This window comes from Nuphar pumila, chromosome 11 (assembly GCF_984573655.1).
Source record: "Nuphar pumila chromosome 11, dmNupPumi1.hap1.1, whole genome shotgun sequence".
Taxonomy (NCBI): domain Eukaryota; kingdom Viridiplantae; phylum Streptophyta; class Magnoliopsida; order Nymphaeales; family Nymphaeaceae; genus Nuphar; species Nuphar pumila.
Window position 1 is genome coordinate 114,443,888 of NC_143259.1, and position 14,131 is coordinate 114,458,018.

Genomic DNA, 14,131 nt, shown 5'->3' on the forward strand with positions numbered 1-14,131 from the left:
AAGGGCGTGTCACTTGATGTGGTACAACCACGGTTTGAAAGTTGGAGGTTGTCTCTTGCCAGTTGAGTGCACTCTCCTGTCCTGTGGGCAGGGGGGACCTCCAGCATTTTACCAACAGAAGGTCAGCCAATGTGCGGTCAGTGATGGGTTTTTTTTCTTTTAGGTAAAAAAAAAAGAAAGGTTTGTCAATTTCTCTAATGGTCAAAAAAACCAGAAGTCACCAAATTAGTGGGCGATTTAATCTTTTCTGCCCAATATTTGGATATTTTTGTTTAAGTTACATGGGTACAATTTGTATAGCTTAGATGCGTTCATCAATTAGATCACTAAATTCAGGAAGATAGAAAAATGGTGTATACAGAAAGAAAAGCGATGGACTGGGAACCTCAGATATAAAGTCCAAGACAAAATGCATCCATTTTCCCTGCTAAATAGAGAAAAAATTTATTACTAAGAATACATAAAAAATTTTAAAACGTGTTACTTACACGTGTTGTGTTCCCTAGACATGCAATCCCCATAGTGTCCTATGGAAGTGGCTTGAGCAAAAATAAACTATACCAAAAGTCAGCCCATAACTCATGTTCCATATATTTAAATATATTCACCATATCATCATATACACACATGCACAATATAGAGAGAGAGTGTGTGTGTGTGATAGGTGCGCAACTACCAGCGTAATCATACTGTCTGGCAGCTCAAAAAAATGAGAAAAAACACTGAAAAACAGTGTTTTTTTTCGCTTTTTAGGCTTTAGCAGTGCTCAAAAGCATTGGTAAAACACTTAAAGGACACAGATATCCTTTTTTTAATTGTTTTAACAACGCTTTTGAGTGAGTTTTTTGCACTGGCTGTCCAAGGTCGCGATGGAAACCCAATATGATTGCGCTGGTAGGTGCACACCTATGTGTCTGTGCTACACCCATTTGGTGCTAAACCGTCTATATAAGTTTTTCAGCTTCTCCGTTGCTTTTTATGTGGTTCCGGCCCTGTAAATCTGTTGGGCATGGTCGATTTACTAGGAATCCACACTTGGATCATGTGTTTCCGATGAAAAAAATGATGTTTGGAGCCTAAAAAATTTACAAAGATTTTGGACAGTTGATTTTCGAACTTTATAAAAACTCATGTCTCGAAATCAAACGCTTCAATAGCTGATCCCTATAAAATCAAGTACATAGATCACATTTGTAAGGTCAAAATTTAAAAATGAAATAAAAAAACCCAAAAAATCCATTTAGCATGTGGTTTAGCACCAACCCATTACTCTATCTATCTATCTATATATATATATATATATATATATATATATATTACACCTGGATCATGTGTATTTGATGAGAAATTGATATTTGGAGCCTTGAAAATTTATAAATATTTTGGACCATTGATTTTTTGAACCTTATAAAAACCCACCTGAGTCTTGGAATTGAACGCAACAAGAGCTAGTCCTTGTAAATCAAGTATGTAGATCACATTTGTGTGATTAGAATTTAAAAATATAATGGAAAAGCCCTGGAAACCCCATTTAGCTTGGAGTGAGAGAAATGGGTAGGTATTTAATGGGTTTTTTTGCTCTTTTAATGTTTTTTTTTTTCAGTTATAACCCCATAAATGTGTTGGGCATGGTTGATTTAATCCACACTTGGATCATGTGTTTTTGATGAATAAATGATATTTTGAACCTCAAAATTTTATAAAGATTTTGGACCGTTGATTTTTTGAACCTTATAAAAACTCACCCATGTGCTGGAATCAAACACTTCAAGAAGCTGATCCCTATAAAATCAAGTACATAGATCACATATGTACGGTCAGAAATTAAAAATAAAACAAAAAAACCTAAAAATCTCCATTAAGCATATATATATATATATATATATATATATATATATATATATATATATATATATATATATGTGTGTGTGTGTGTGTGTGTGTGTGTGAGTGAGTGACGCAAACATGGTAAATGAAATATACCAAAGGGCTTTTACCACCTTTTTGGTGTTTTTTAGTTATTCTGGTCTCATAGATGTGTTCAGCATAGATCACATTTGGAGGGTCAAATGTGTAAAAAATTGACAAATAAAAATATTGTTTTTTTTACTAGGGGTTTCTTACAAGTTTAGCCAATAACACACACACACACACACATATATATATATAGAGAGAGAGAGAGAGAGCATGGGTCGTCGTGTGGTGGTATGTGCCTGTGCGGTTATCGTGTCTAGGTTATCGTGTCTATGTTAGCGGGTCGACCCGTTTAATAAATGGGGTTGCCATGTCATGTAATCGTGTCATGTCGACCCAATAAATGGGTTAACCGTGTCGTGTCGGGTTACCCGATTAATAAATGGGTCATGTTCGTGTTTGCCACATCCGACCCGTTTAATAAACAGGTCGTGTTTGTGTTGAGGTATTCTGACCCGCCGACCCGACCCGATTGCCACCCCTAGTGGTACATGCATCAATTCAGTGAAAATGCAAGGAGCTGAATATCCAACACAGACTTAAAAAGAAAAATTATCCATTGAGACTTGGATCATAAAATGCATCTACAACCAAAACTCTAAATTTTTATGTCCATAGCCAAAAGTCAAGAAAAAACTAAAAACTTTCAAAAACTGGAAGGATTTGCAACCAAGATACTCTTCTAGATGCCGTGCCAAGACAGATGCTTTATTTCCAAATGTTAATGAAGCAATCTACATAAGGCGGTTTCAAGCAATCTCTAGTGTGTTCCTTTAGCTACATTCTGCAAAGGGCATCAAAGAAGCTGGTTAAAAAGGGTCAAATGTTCCAACAGAAGACAAAGCTCTGAAGTTTTAAAATCAACATCTAAGAAATAAACTTAGAAACGAATGATCAAATTTCAATATAAATTCAGAGTGCATACACATGTAAAACATGCAAAAAAAAGCCCGAGCAAAAGACTTGACTCTATCCCAAGAAAAGTTTCTAAGTCCATCTGAAGATTGGAAGCTAAGCCAGAAACAACAGAAGAGTGACAAAACTCTTTCTCAAGAGATGGCTTAACCTATGACTAAAAGGATATATCCACATTTTTCCCCTACAACAACTGTAAATTCCCAAGAGTTTTAAGTACTTGTGAGCAGTGTGTACGTACCATATTGTATGATATGTATCGTTACTTTTGGGTTAAACGATATGATAGATAGTATGATACACCCACACTTTAAAAAGATTGAAAGTTTTTTTTTTCACTTTAGGTTTTAAATACCTTTTGAGGGTCGACTTTTGCATTTGTCTAGAGGCTATTAGAAATGCATTTTCACCATTTTTTCACCCAAAGAAATGGGTTAAGGTAAAAAAAAGTGCATTTTCACTATTTTTTTATTCAATAAAATGGGTTAAGGTAAAAAATATTTATTATGAGTAAAATTACAAAGCTACTCTCAAAAAAAAAAATCTACAACCCCCCCCCCCGGCAACTTACCACGAAGTTGGATCTGCGAAAATTAAAGATTTATATCAAGGTAAAAATCAGGTTCCACCCTCCTCCAACAAAGATGCATAAGATGATCCGGCATGGTAATAGGGTACTCAAGTAATGAGTAAAAATTGATTAAAAATCGAGTGTAACTATTGTCATAATATTTTTGTTTATGTAAGATTAAAGTATGAGTCTTGTGGCATGTTCTTAATTGCAAGATATTTAATATTTTGCATTGTTCTTGTGAGATAGTTGATGTTTGATGATGCCTTATGCAACTTATAGAGACATAAATGCTTCATATGTGATTTTATAGTTGTATTTTTGTGCAATTCATCATTGTTTCATATGATATAAATTTTTTAAAAATTTTGCTAATTTTTTCTGATTTTTTTTTATATTTTTTTGAGTTTTTTTAAACTTTTTTAGATGATGTCACTCATAGCGACATAAATGCTTCATAAGTGATTTTATGGTTGTATTTTATACAATTCAGCATTGTTTCATGTGATATAATTTTTTGAATTTTTTATTAAAAAATTATGATACGATATTGTGTTACTTTGGGCCCAACCGATACAGGTAACGATACGATACTTACAACCTTGCTTGTGAGCAACAGATGGGGCTCAGAGGAAACTTGAGATGCTCCTCAAATGTCAATTATTATGTATCAGAAGTAATTCAGTAATTGAAACTGAAAAGTCATCCTTTGGGCATGTAGCATTTAGATCCCTGAAGTCAACACAAATCCTAATTTTGTCATTTTTCTTTCTTACATACACAATATTTGCCAACCAAATAGGATATTTGACTTCACGGATAAAATCTACTGCAATCAACTTTCTAATTTCAATTTTGACTTACTCAGTGAGTTCTGGTTGCATTCTTCATTGTGTTTGTTTGATTGACTTTTTACCTAGTGAAACTGATAATTGATGCATTGCAACATTTGCATCTAATCCTGGCATATCTTGATAAGACCACGCAAGCACATCTTAAAATTTCTTTAGTAATGCAATATATTGTTCCACTTTTGTTTCTGTTAGAGATGCACTTATAAAGGTAATCTTTGGATCTTCTTTTGTGTCAAGGTTTACTTCTTGTAATTCATCAATTGTTGTCTTTGTTCCATCTTCGATGCTAGGAGGTGCTAGTTGTTCTTGAATAAACTCTTTATCCTCCTTTATATCATCTGCAGAGATGTGATGTACTCCATATTTCTTTTCCAACATGATAGTATGTTGATACCCTATTCCCATTTTACCTTTTCGATTTAAGACTCCATCTTTGGTTAGGATTTCTTTTTCTCTAGGTCTAAGATAGGGCTCTACATGCTCAATTATTCCTCCAGCCTTTAAGCCTTGAGGGTTATCAAGGTCATATCCCATCTTTTGCATAATCTTTCTAGCATTTTGACTATATTTTTTAGTAGGGATTTTGACTTGCTGAGGCTCTTCTTTCTTTTGGGGGCATTATATATCTCTTATTGCAATGTTTTTTTCTTTTAGAAAGCAAATCACCTTATCTTTCTTTCTTCTTGAAAGGATCATTATTGCTGGAGACTGGACCATTTCTTGATCCATATCAGTCAATGGACAAATTGCACTCCTTGCATTTTTAGATAATGATGTTTCTTTTATCAATGAGGAGGCAATTTCATAAAACTTTGCATCAGCAAAGTCTGTTTTAATTCCAAAAAATGGGTTAGGATCAACCTTCTCTGCTTTTAAGACTCCATTTTTAAGGAATTTGAAACAATGATGTAGTGAAGATGCCACCACTCCATTATCATGTATCTATGGTCTTCCTAAAAGTGCATTATATGATGTGGTAGCATCAATGACATGAAATTTAACCATTCAGGATAGCTCTCCAATGGTTAATTTAAGTTTAATAGCCCCAAGGAATTTTTTATCATCTTGATTAAACCCTTGTATCACGAGTTTGGATCTCATCAGTTGCCCCATAGAAAATCCAAGATCTGATAAGGCTTTTAAAAAGATGAAGTTTACTCCGGATCTAAAATCAATCATGATTCGGGAAATCCTTTATGATTCAACTATTCCTGTGACAAACAAAGGTCGATTGTGGGGTTTCTTAACATTTTGGAAATCTTTTTTAGAAAATGATAGACAAGCAAACCAACTTAATATCTCTCTAACAGGTTCGTCACCATTTTCCTTAATTTCTGTCATATAGCACTCTGGTTGACTAAGTGCTTGTATTAACGATTGACGTATCTCAGAAGATAACATGAGGGCATCATATACACTTAATAATGTCGGTATCTTTTTTAGATGAGTGGTTACATTATATTTGACAGGTGCTTCATCATTTTCATGAACTATAGGTGGATGCCCCCTTCGGTTTTGCCTTCTTGAACTGGTTGATGAGTAGATGTTTCTCTTTTTGACAATTGCTTGCTTGACCTCAGTTTCATAGCTTTTACTTCAATCATATCGATATGATTGCATAGTGTGATAGATTTTGACCCTTCATCTTTTGCTTGAATTTCTTCAATCGTTACATTGTGAGGTACCACTTCAACTTCAAATTCTTCTCCCCACCCTGTAAGTACAATGGGTTCAGAATTTTGTTTTTGACTTTCTTTAATCCAAGCACAAACACACTCTTAGTCTTGTGACTTTTGGGCACGTGTTATATACCTTGGATTGTCGCCATACCCATTAGCCAACTCATCCTCTGTATATGAAGTAGTACTAGAACTCTCATAGTATAAGTTAAAATCCCAACAACAATCTTTGTTTATTTGAACTTGTTATGTTACTAGAGAATTTGGTTCTATTATTATTTGAGGCTCAGAGAGGGGAGTTGTTTGGGCATCAAGAGGCAGAATTGGTTGAGCCAGTACATCTTATGACAAGTCTATTGGAGGAAGTGAACCAAATTGTATGGTGGTCATATTTGTCAATACTTCCTCTTTGGATGGTGCCCATCTTTCCAAGCTTAGCTTTTCTTTATTGTTCTTGTCTTGAATAAAGTCCTTTAGAACAAAGAAATCTTATGTCTTGTGACTAGTAACATGATGATATTTGCAGTACTTAGGACTATTTATCTGTTTCGCTTTCCTTGATCTCTCTTGCACTCTGAAAGTTGAACTATTTCTATTTATAACATGTACTCCAAAATCTCTTCTACATCATCATTAAAAGAGTACTTCTTTAACTTCTCTTCCAAGAAAGTCTTGACCTTACCCTCTTTACTACCTTTCTTATTACCATCATCTTTGGTGTCTTTACTCTTTTTATTCTTAGGTTTATTAACCTTTGGTTTGAGATTCGACACCGTTTCAACCACATTGTAATATGCATTACCCTTATTATGAGTATTTTTTCTCTTTTCATCAATATTTATCTTAGACCTGTCATAGGTCCTTTCAATGTTTTGAGCAATGTCTGAGGAGTTGATTAAATATTTTTAGTTCTATTGACATCATGTAACGTGAGATAGATGGTTGTAAGTTTTTTATACACATCTTTACAACTCATGCTTCTATCAATTGCTCTTTGCAATAGACAACCATATCCCTCCATATAGATATAAAGTTCATGACTGGTTCATCTGGTCTTTGCTTAGTTTTCACTAAATCAGAAATAGTGATGATTCTTTGTTGACTATAAAACCTAGCCAAGAATTTATCATGCATTTCTTTCTGACTTATTACTGAGTGTGGACTTAAATGGCTATACCAAGTAAATGCAGGTCCTTCCAAGGACAAGACAAATTGTTTTAAACAATAATCTTTGTTATTTCCTGTGTCCTCGCATTGGGCTATGAAATTGGCTAAGTGTTCTCTTTGACACTTCAACCCATTAAATCTCTTAAAGACTGGGGGTTGATATATAATTTAGAGGATAAGGGACCTTATCCACATGTTCTGGATATGGTTTAAAATAACTTTGAGAAGGTCCAGAATTCCTTGTTACCTTAAATTGCTCAAATTTTCTATTAAACTCTTCTAAGAACTTTTCCTCTGTAAGGAAGGATCCTCCTTTGGATTGTGATACTGATGATGATGCATGAAGAGGATTTAATGTTCCTTCTTTTTCCATCACTTTGCTAAGTAAAGCATTTATTTTAAGTTCTTTCTCTTCTAATTTTTTTCTAAGTAATGTCAATTGCTCTTTTGGGGTCAATATTTGTTTTGCTTCAGCCATCATAACAGACACTATCATTGGACTATTTGGAAGTGAGATTGGATCTTTTTCAAATAGTGGGTTTGAATATTCAGATCTAAGAGTATTTTTCCAAAATCCTTTTTTACATGGTTGGCTAGGAGTAAAATAAGGCATAGAATGGTAACTTTTGCTAGTTAATGCAACCTTACATGGTACCTCTAGTTATGCAGGCGTTGAGAAACTTTGGGAAGTAGGTGATGTCAATACTTTGTACGTAAGTGATTGATGATGTCATCATTCTCCAGCCAGGAGTTACTTGGCTTTGGCTGGTAAATGACATCATATTTTCAACTGATGATCTCATATATGCTGACACAGGTGCTGATGAAGTTTGGCTGGTTGGTGATGTCACTTTTTCTAGCACAAGCACTGCAGAGACTTGGTTGGTTGGTGATGTCACCTTTGCTTTAGGTGATGTCACTTTTTCTAGCAAAATGATGCAGAGACTTGGTTGGTTGGTGATGTCACCTTTGCTTTGGATGATGTCACTTTTTCTCCTGGAGAACTTTGGTTAGTAGGTGATGTCAAATTTGCTTTGGGTGATGTCACTTTTCTTCCTGGAGAACTTTGGTTGGTTGGTGATGTCACATCTGCTTTGAGTGATGTCACTTTTCCTCCTGAAGAACTTTAGTTGGTTGGTGATGTTACATTTTCTTTAAGTGATGTCACTTTTCTTCTTGGAGAACTTTTTTTGGTTGGTGATGTCATATTTGTTTTAGGTGATGTCACTTTTCACCTTATAGAGCCTTGGTTGGTTGATGATGTAACATTTGCTTTAGGTGGTCACTTTTTCTAGCAAAAGTGTTGTAGAGCCTTGGCTGGTTGGTGATGTCACATTTGTTTTAAGTGATGTCACTTTTTTTGCCCATGACATCACCTTTTTTGTACGGGTAAGTTTTGGCTGGTTGGTGATATCATCTTTCCAACCAGTGATGCTCTCTGTGTTGGTACAAGTGTTAAAGGGGTTTGGTTGGTTGGTGATGTCACCTTTACCAGCACAGATGTTGGTTTTTCTTCTTGCATCTCCATAGGAGACATAACACCAGATGTATTTTTCATAAATATCTTTTTTAAGGAACGTAATTTTTTGGGAACCACCAAAGTCTAATCATCTTCTTCTTTCATGTTAAGGAAAGGACTTTTATGTATCTTTTCTTGAACGTAAGGGAAACCTTTCGATATCCTTTCCTTTGAAAATATGTAGGAGCGCTTTGGCATCAACTTTGTAGAGAGTCTTTCGACATCTCATTTTTAGATAATAGAAAGGAGTCTTTCGAAATCTTTTGCATGGGAGAGCCTTTCAACATCTCATTTTTTGTGAAAAATAGGAGTCTTTTGACATCTTTTGCATAGGAGAGCCTCTCGACATCTCATTTTTTGGTGAAAAATAGGCACCTTTTGACAGATTTTGCGTAGGATAGCCTTTTAACATCCTGTTCTTTGGTGAAAAAGGGGAGTCTTTCAGCATCCTTTGCATAGGAGAGCCTCTCGACATCTCATTTTTTGGTGAAAAATAGGCACCTTTTGACAGATTTTGCGTAGGAGAGCCTTTTAACATCCTGTTCTTTGGTGAAAAAGGGGAGTCTTTCAGCATCCTTTGCATAGGAGAGCCTTTCGGCATCTCATTCTTTGGTAAAAAAGATGAGCCTTTCAACATCCTTTTCATAGGACAACCTTTCGATGTCTCATTCTTTGGTGAAAAAGAGGAGTCTTTTGGCTTCCTTTGCATAGGAAAGCCTTTTGGCATCTCATTTTTCACTGCAATGGAAATACTTTTCAGCATTTTCTCTTTGGAGATGCCTCAAATTTCAAGGCTAACCCTTCCAAGCTATCGAAGGACGTTGACGTGACTCTGACTTTGCTTCTAGTAAAAGGGCTCTTATATGCAGAAGTAGGCGAAGTGTTGGTGACATTTGATTGGCTTGCTAGCACCAACTTAATTTTTTGACTCTTGTTTCTTCCCACCATTGTTGCAGATCTTAGAGGAAGATGAGAAGCAAGCAAAGGTCCCACCGGGCATGCCAAACTGGAGAATTGATTTTTTTTAACACTCAAATTGAGATATGAAAACTTGAAACTTTATTTCGGGATCTCTTCACCTTTACAATAGCTTCTTATTCCTAGAGCTTAGATTACAAGTGAGAAGGAAAAAAAAAGAGATAAAGGGAGAAGAAGATGAGGGCTTGTGATGTCGATCAAATCCTCGTGCCTTCTTGGGCTTTCTTGAATTTGATTTTTCCTTTTCTCTATCCCCTCATTTTCTCTTCTCTTGAACTGACGTAACTTCTCTCTTTTATAGAGTTATTCCCTTAAGTTTAGCATCCCATGATGGAAGTTATTCTATCATGGATATTGTTTTTGTTGAATGGATGCCATCTGTATTTTTAACCACCCCCTTGCTCCTTGCCTTCCAACTTTATGGGTAACAGTCATGACATGGGTAGATGCTTGGGAGTTGGGGTGATACATGATTGATTTACTGCAACCAGCACAAATTACCCTTATTTACCGCAATCAGCGCAGGTTATCCTCTTTTACCGTAACCTGAGAAAAACAAAGTGAGAAGTTTTTCAAAAGAAATTTTTTTGCTTGTTTGTGTAGCATGAGAAAAAAAAGTGAGAAAATATAAAAAAATATTGTCGAAGGCGAGATAGGTGGTGTAATATCATGTATTTTTCTATAATATTAAATTATGAGACTTCATAAAATTTGGCTAAGTGTTTCGTAAAGTTGATAAAAATCTTCAATTTTATATGGCATCAATTGAGTTTGGGCATGGCCCAGGACCCATTGATAAGACCTAAACGTGCCAATTAAGATTTGGTAAAACTTTTTACTTTTGACCTTTAAAATCAAGCAAAATTCAAGTAAAATTCAAGCAAAATTCGGAGGCAAAATTTATATCATTAGATGCGTCTTGAAATTCTGAAAGCATTGATATTTTGATTTTCTGAATTCAAACTATGGTTGGCCCAAAAATCATATTTTTTTTTAAAATGACCCGCCTTAATGTGACTGATTCTGGATCGGATCGGATCGGATCGGATCAAATCCGATCTGATTCATTTGACCCAAGTTAATATATATGGATCTGGACCCAATCCAAGACCCATATTAATTAGGATATGGTTCAGACTGAGATCCATATGGATATTGGATATAAATTTGGATTTAGATCCAAAAATCCAAGTCCAATGAATTTAAAGTTTTAAATTCAATATAAAAGTTTAATTGAGTGAATTTTTAAGTTAAAAAAACTCCCAAAAGGGTGAGATATCTTCTAAAACTTTTTACAATTTTATTATTTAATAAATAATAATTAATTAATTATTAAAAGATTCTATAAGAGCCCACATAAAGTAAAAAGTAAAAACAATAAAGTAATAAATTTGTTAAAAAGTATAAAAGAGGTTAAAGATAGAGTTCTATACTGGTAGAACTCTATCTACAAGCCAAATGGGTGAGAAACTCTAGAAGTGACATCACACCCTCTCTATAAGATCAAAAAAAATATATAAATTAAAAAATATATATAAAATGGTCTAACTTGCCCCTCTCTCTATATTTCATTTTCTTAAGAGAGAGGGAGAGAAAGAAGGAAGAAGGAAAAAGAAAAAAAAAGAAGAGAGGAAAAGATGAAGGAAGAAAAGAAGAAAGAGAGGATCTCCTTTCGTTCAGATTGTTCGATGTATACTTCTGGTTCTTTTTCATTTCTCAATTAAGGTACGGGTTCTTCTATCGATTCAAACAGAGAGAAATAGCCTAAATTAGGTTTATGTAATGTTTTTGGTGAAAAAGAAAAAGAAAGAAAGGAAAAAAATTGATTTAGAATGTAAAAATATGTATATATATATATACACACAACATTACCTTGATTATGTATATATATATATATATATATATATATATATATATATATATATATATAATGCTAAATCAGCCATTTATTCCCGTCATGGCATGTATTAGATTTCTTGATTTCATGCTAAATCGGTTCTACTATTTATATAGACAGATCTGGACAGACTTGTCTCTTGTCCTTGTGGACAGATCTGTTCCACTGTGCATGTGGATTGAACTGGATAGATTTGTCCCACCATGCATATGAACAGATCTGTCCCACCGTGCAAGTGAACAGATCTGGACAGATATGCAAATTTTTTTTGGTGCGCAGATCTGGTCAAGTATATATATGCATGTGGAAAACCGAACAGGCTCATTAAGGTCTAATTTTAGGATTAGACTTGTCGTAGTTTCAGACTGTTGTTCCAGACATTATGTTTATAAATGTTTTTATCAGAACTGTTAGTAGATAGTGTTTCAAATGAGAAAAAAAATATTGCCATTAAAACGTATGCACATGTGTTGAAGAAATCGTTGACTAGCTGAGATTTACAAAGAACAAATAAATGAATTACAAAGAACAACTACTACAAGATTTCAAAATATTTACTCTTAAGAGGATCTCTAGAACAATAAGAATCAAGGAACCATTGTTGCAAAATCTAGCTAGCAGTAGTGCTATCAGCAAGGTGTTTATATATATATATATATATATATATATATATATATATATATATATATATATATATATATATATATATATATATATATATATATATATATGACCCATCGAGGTCTGGTTTGGGATCAAACACGATCCAAACCAGCCATGTCTCATGTCCTAGTGTGCCAATTTACTGTGTTTTAAATTTGCCACTAAGGCCTATGTGCATACGCTTAAACCCTTGACTGTTAAAAGAAAGGAAAACCCAATTTTCTATTAAGATGAATAATAGATTTTTTCAGCATTTTTAACATGTTATATTAAAGCTATTTGAAGGTTGTCATGATTGCTTTCATATCAGATTTGTATTTGATGTCATTAGGTTAATTAAAATTGCTTTGAATGTTGTCTTATGACATACTTAAATTCTGATTTGTTTAAGGAACTGTCTATATGAATCAAATGAGTTATTCTAATATTGGAATTGTATTTTCCTTTATGTTGTCATGGTTTGGATGAATTTTTATTTTTTCTTAATGCTGCCAAATGAGTTATTCTAATGTTGTGAGAGATATTCTATTTATGATTTTGGTGGGTTGTTATAGGATAGAACAAAGTTGCACATTTATGTGTAATATTGCCTGCTATCTACTACCATTGGTTGTAAGTTTATGCATGAGAAACATGCTGCCAATAGCACGCTAGTGGCATCATAGCTTTGGCTTGGTAGTTATGTTCTGTATCTCGAGCATGCTCGAATTGGCAACAGTGTTTATTGGTTATGTATGCTCATGAAATTAAATATTATGTTGGCATAAATGTGCATATCATGGACACATAATTTCTGAAGTTATTTTAATATTGCAATAACATGATCATGTGCATGAGATGAATCATGAAAGAAAAATGTATGTTGCAAGCAAGTGTTCATATGCATATACAAATTGTTTTATATATACATTCTTGTTGTCTATGAATGAATGTGCATTGTGAACATGTGTGAATAATTGTGTGGTTACATGTTCACTAAGAATTTTTGCATAAGATGCATCAGTGGTCAGATGTGAACCATGTGGGTCACGAGCATATGTTGCTCTAAAATTTATGTATATGCATTGCAAAATTTATTTTAAAATTATTGACTTTATAAATTAATTAAACTATTGAATATTGTAATGGGCCAAGGTCACGTGTTGTGTTTTGCATGTTGATTTGCAAAATAAATTTTTTTGTAAAGAATTTGATTTTTGATAAAAAGATAAAAAAGATAAACAATGTAATTAATGTTTTTCTTTCTCGATATCCCTTCCACAGTATGAGAATTATGGATGATAGTTTTGAAGAAACTGTGAGAATACTAAAACTCTGTGTGTGATTGTGCCTTTGAACCCGATATGGTAGTTCGCCTCCAGGGTACGGTTTTAAGTAGTTTTTCGCTACTTTGCCTGGGGGTGTTGTTGTAAAAATAGTTGTTGTTATTAGTATATCAATAAAGTTGTATCAGTGGATGTTGATTTCTCTGGTGTCACGGCATTAGATGTTGATTTTTAATGATCCGATGAATGGTGTTGATTTCTGATATTGGTCGTGGAACAAGTGTGAAACCTAGTAATAAAATACAAATTATGTGTTAAGCTACAACTAAGAACCTATCTTGAACTTCAAGAATTTATGGTGCTCGTTTTGAGTATCTTCAGGTTTTAATGAAAAGTAAAATTAAACTTATGTGCATTTAATAGGGATATGCATGCAAAAGAGAATTCTAATAATAACTTAATAAATTGTTCATGCATGTGCATTGGAATCATACATATTTATTGTTCTGCATTAGTTCATGGATTCTTACTTGTTCTGTTTCATGTGAGATATTGTTATTGCATAATAATTGCTTTTAAATGCTTGAATGGTAGTTGAAGTACATGATTGTTGTAGTTATGTTTCTCCAAAAAATTGCATGAATTTGAT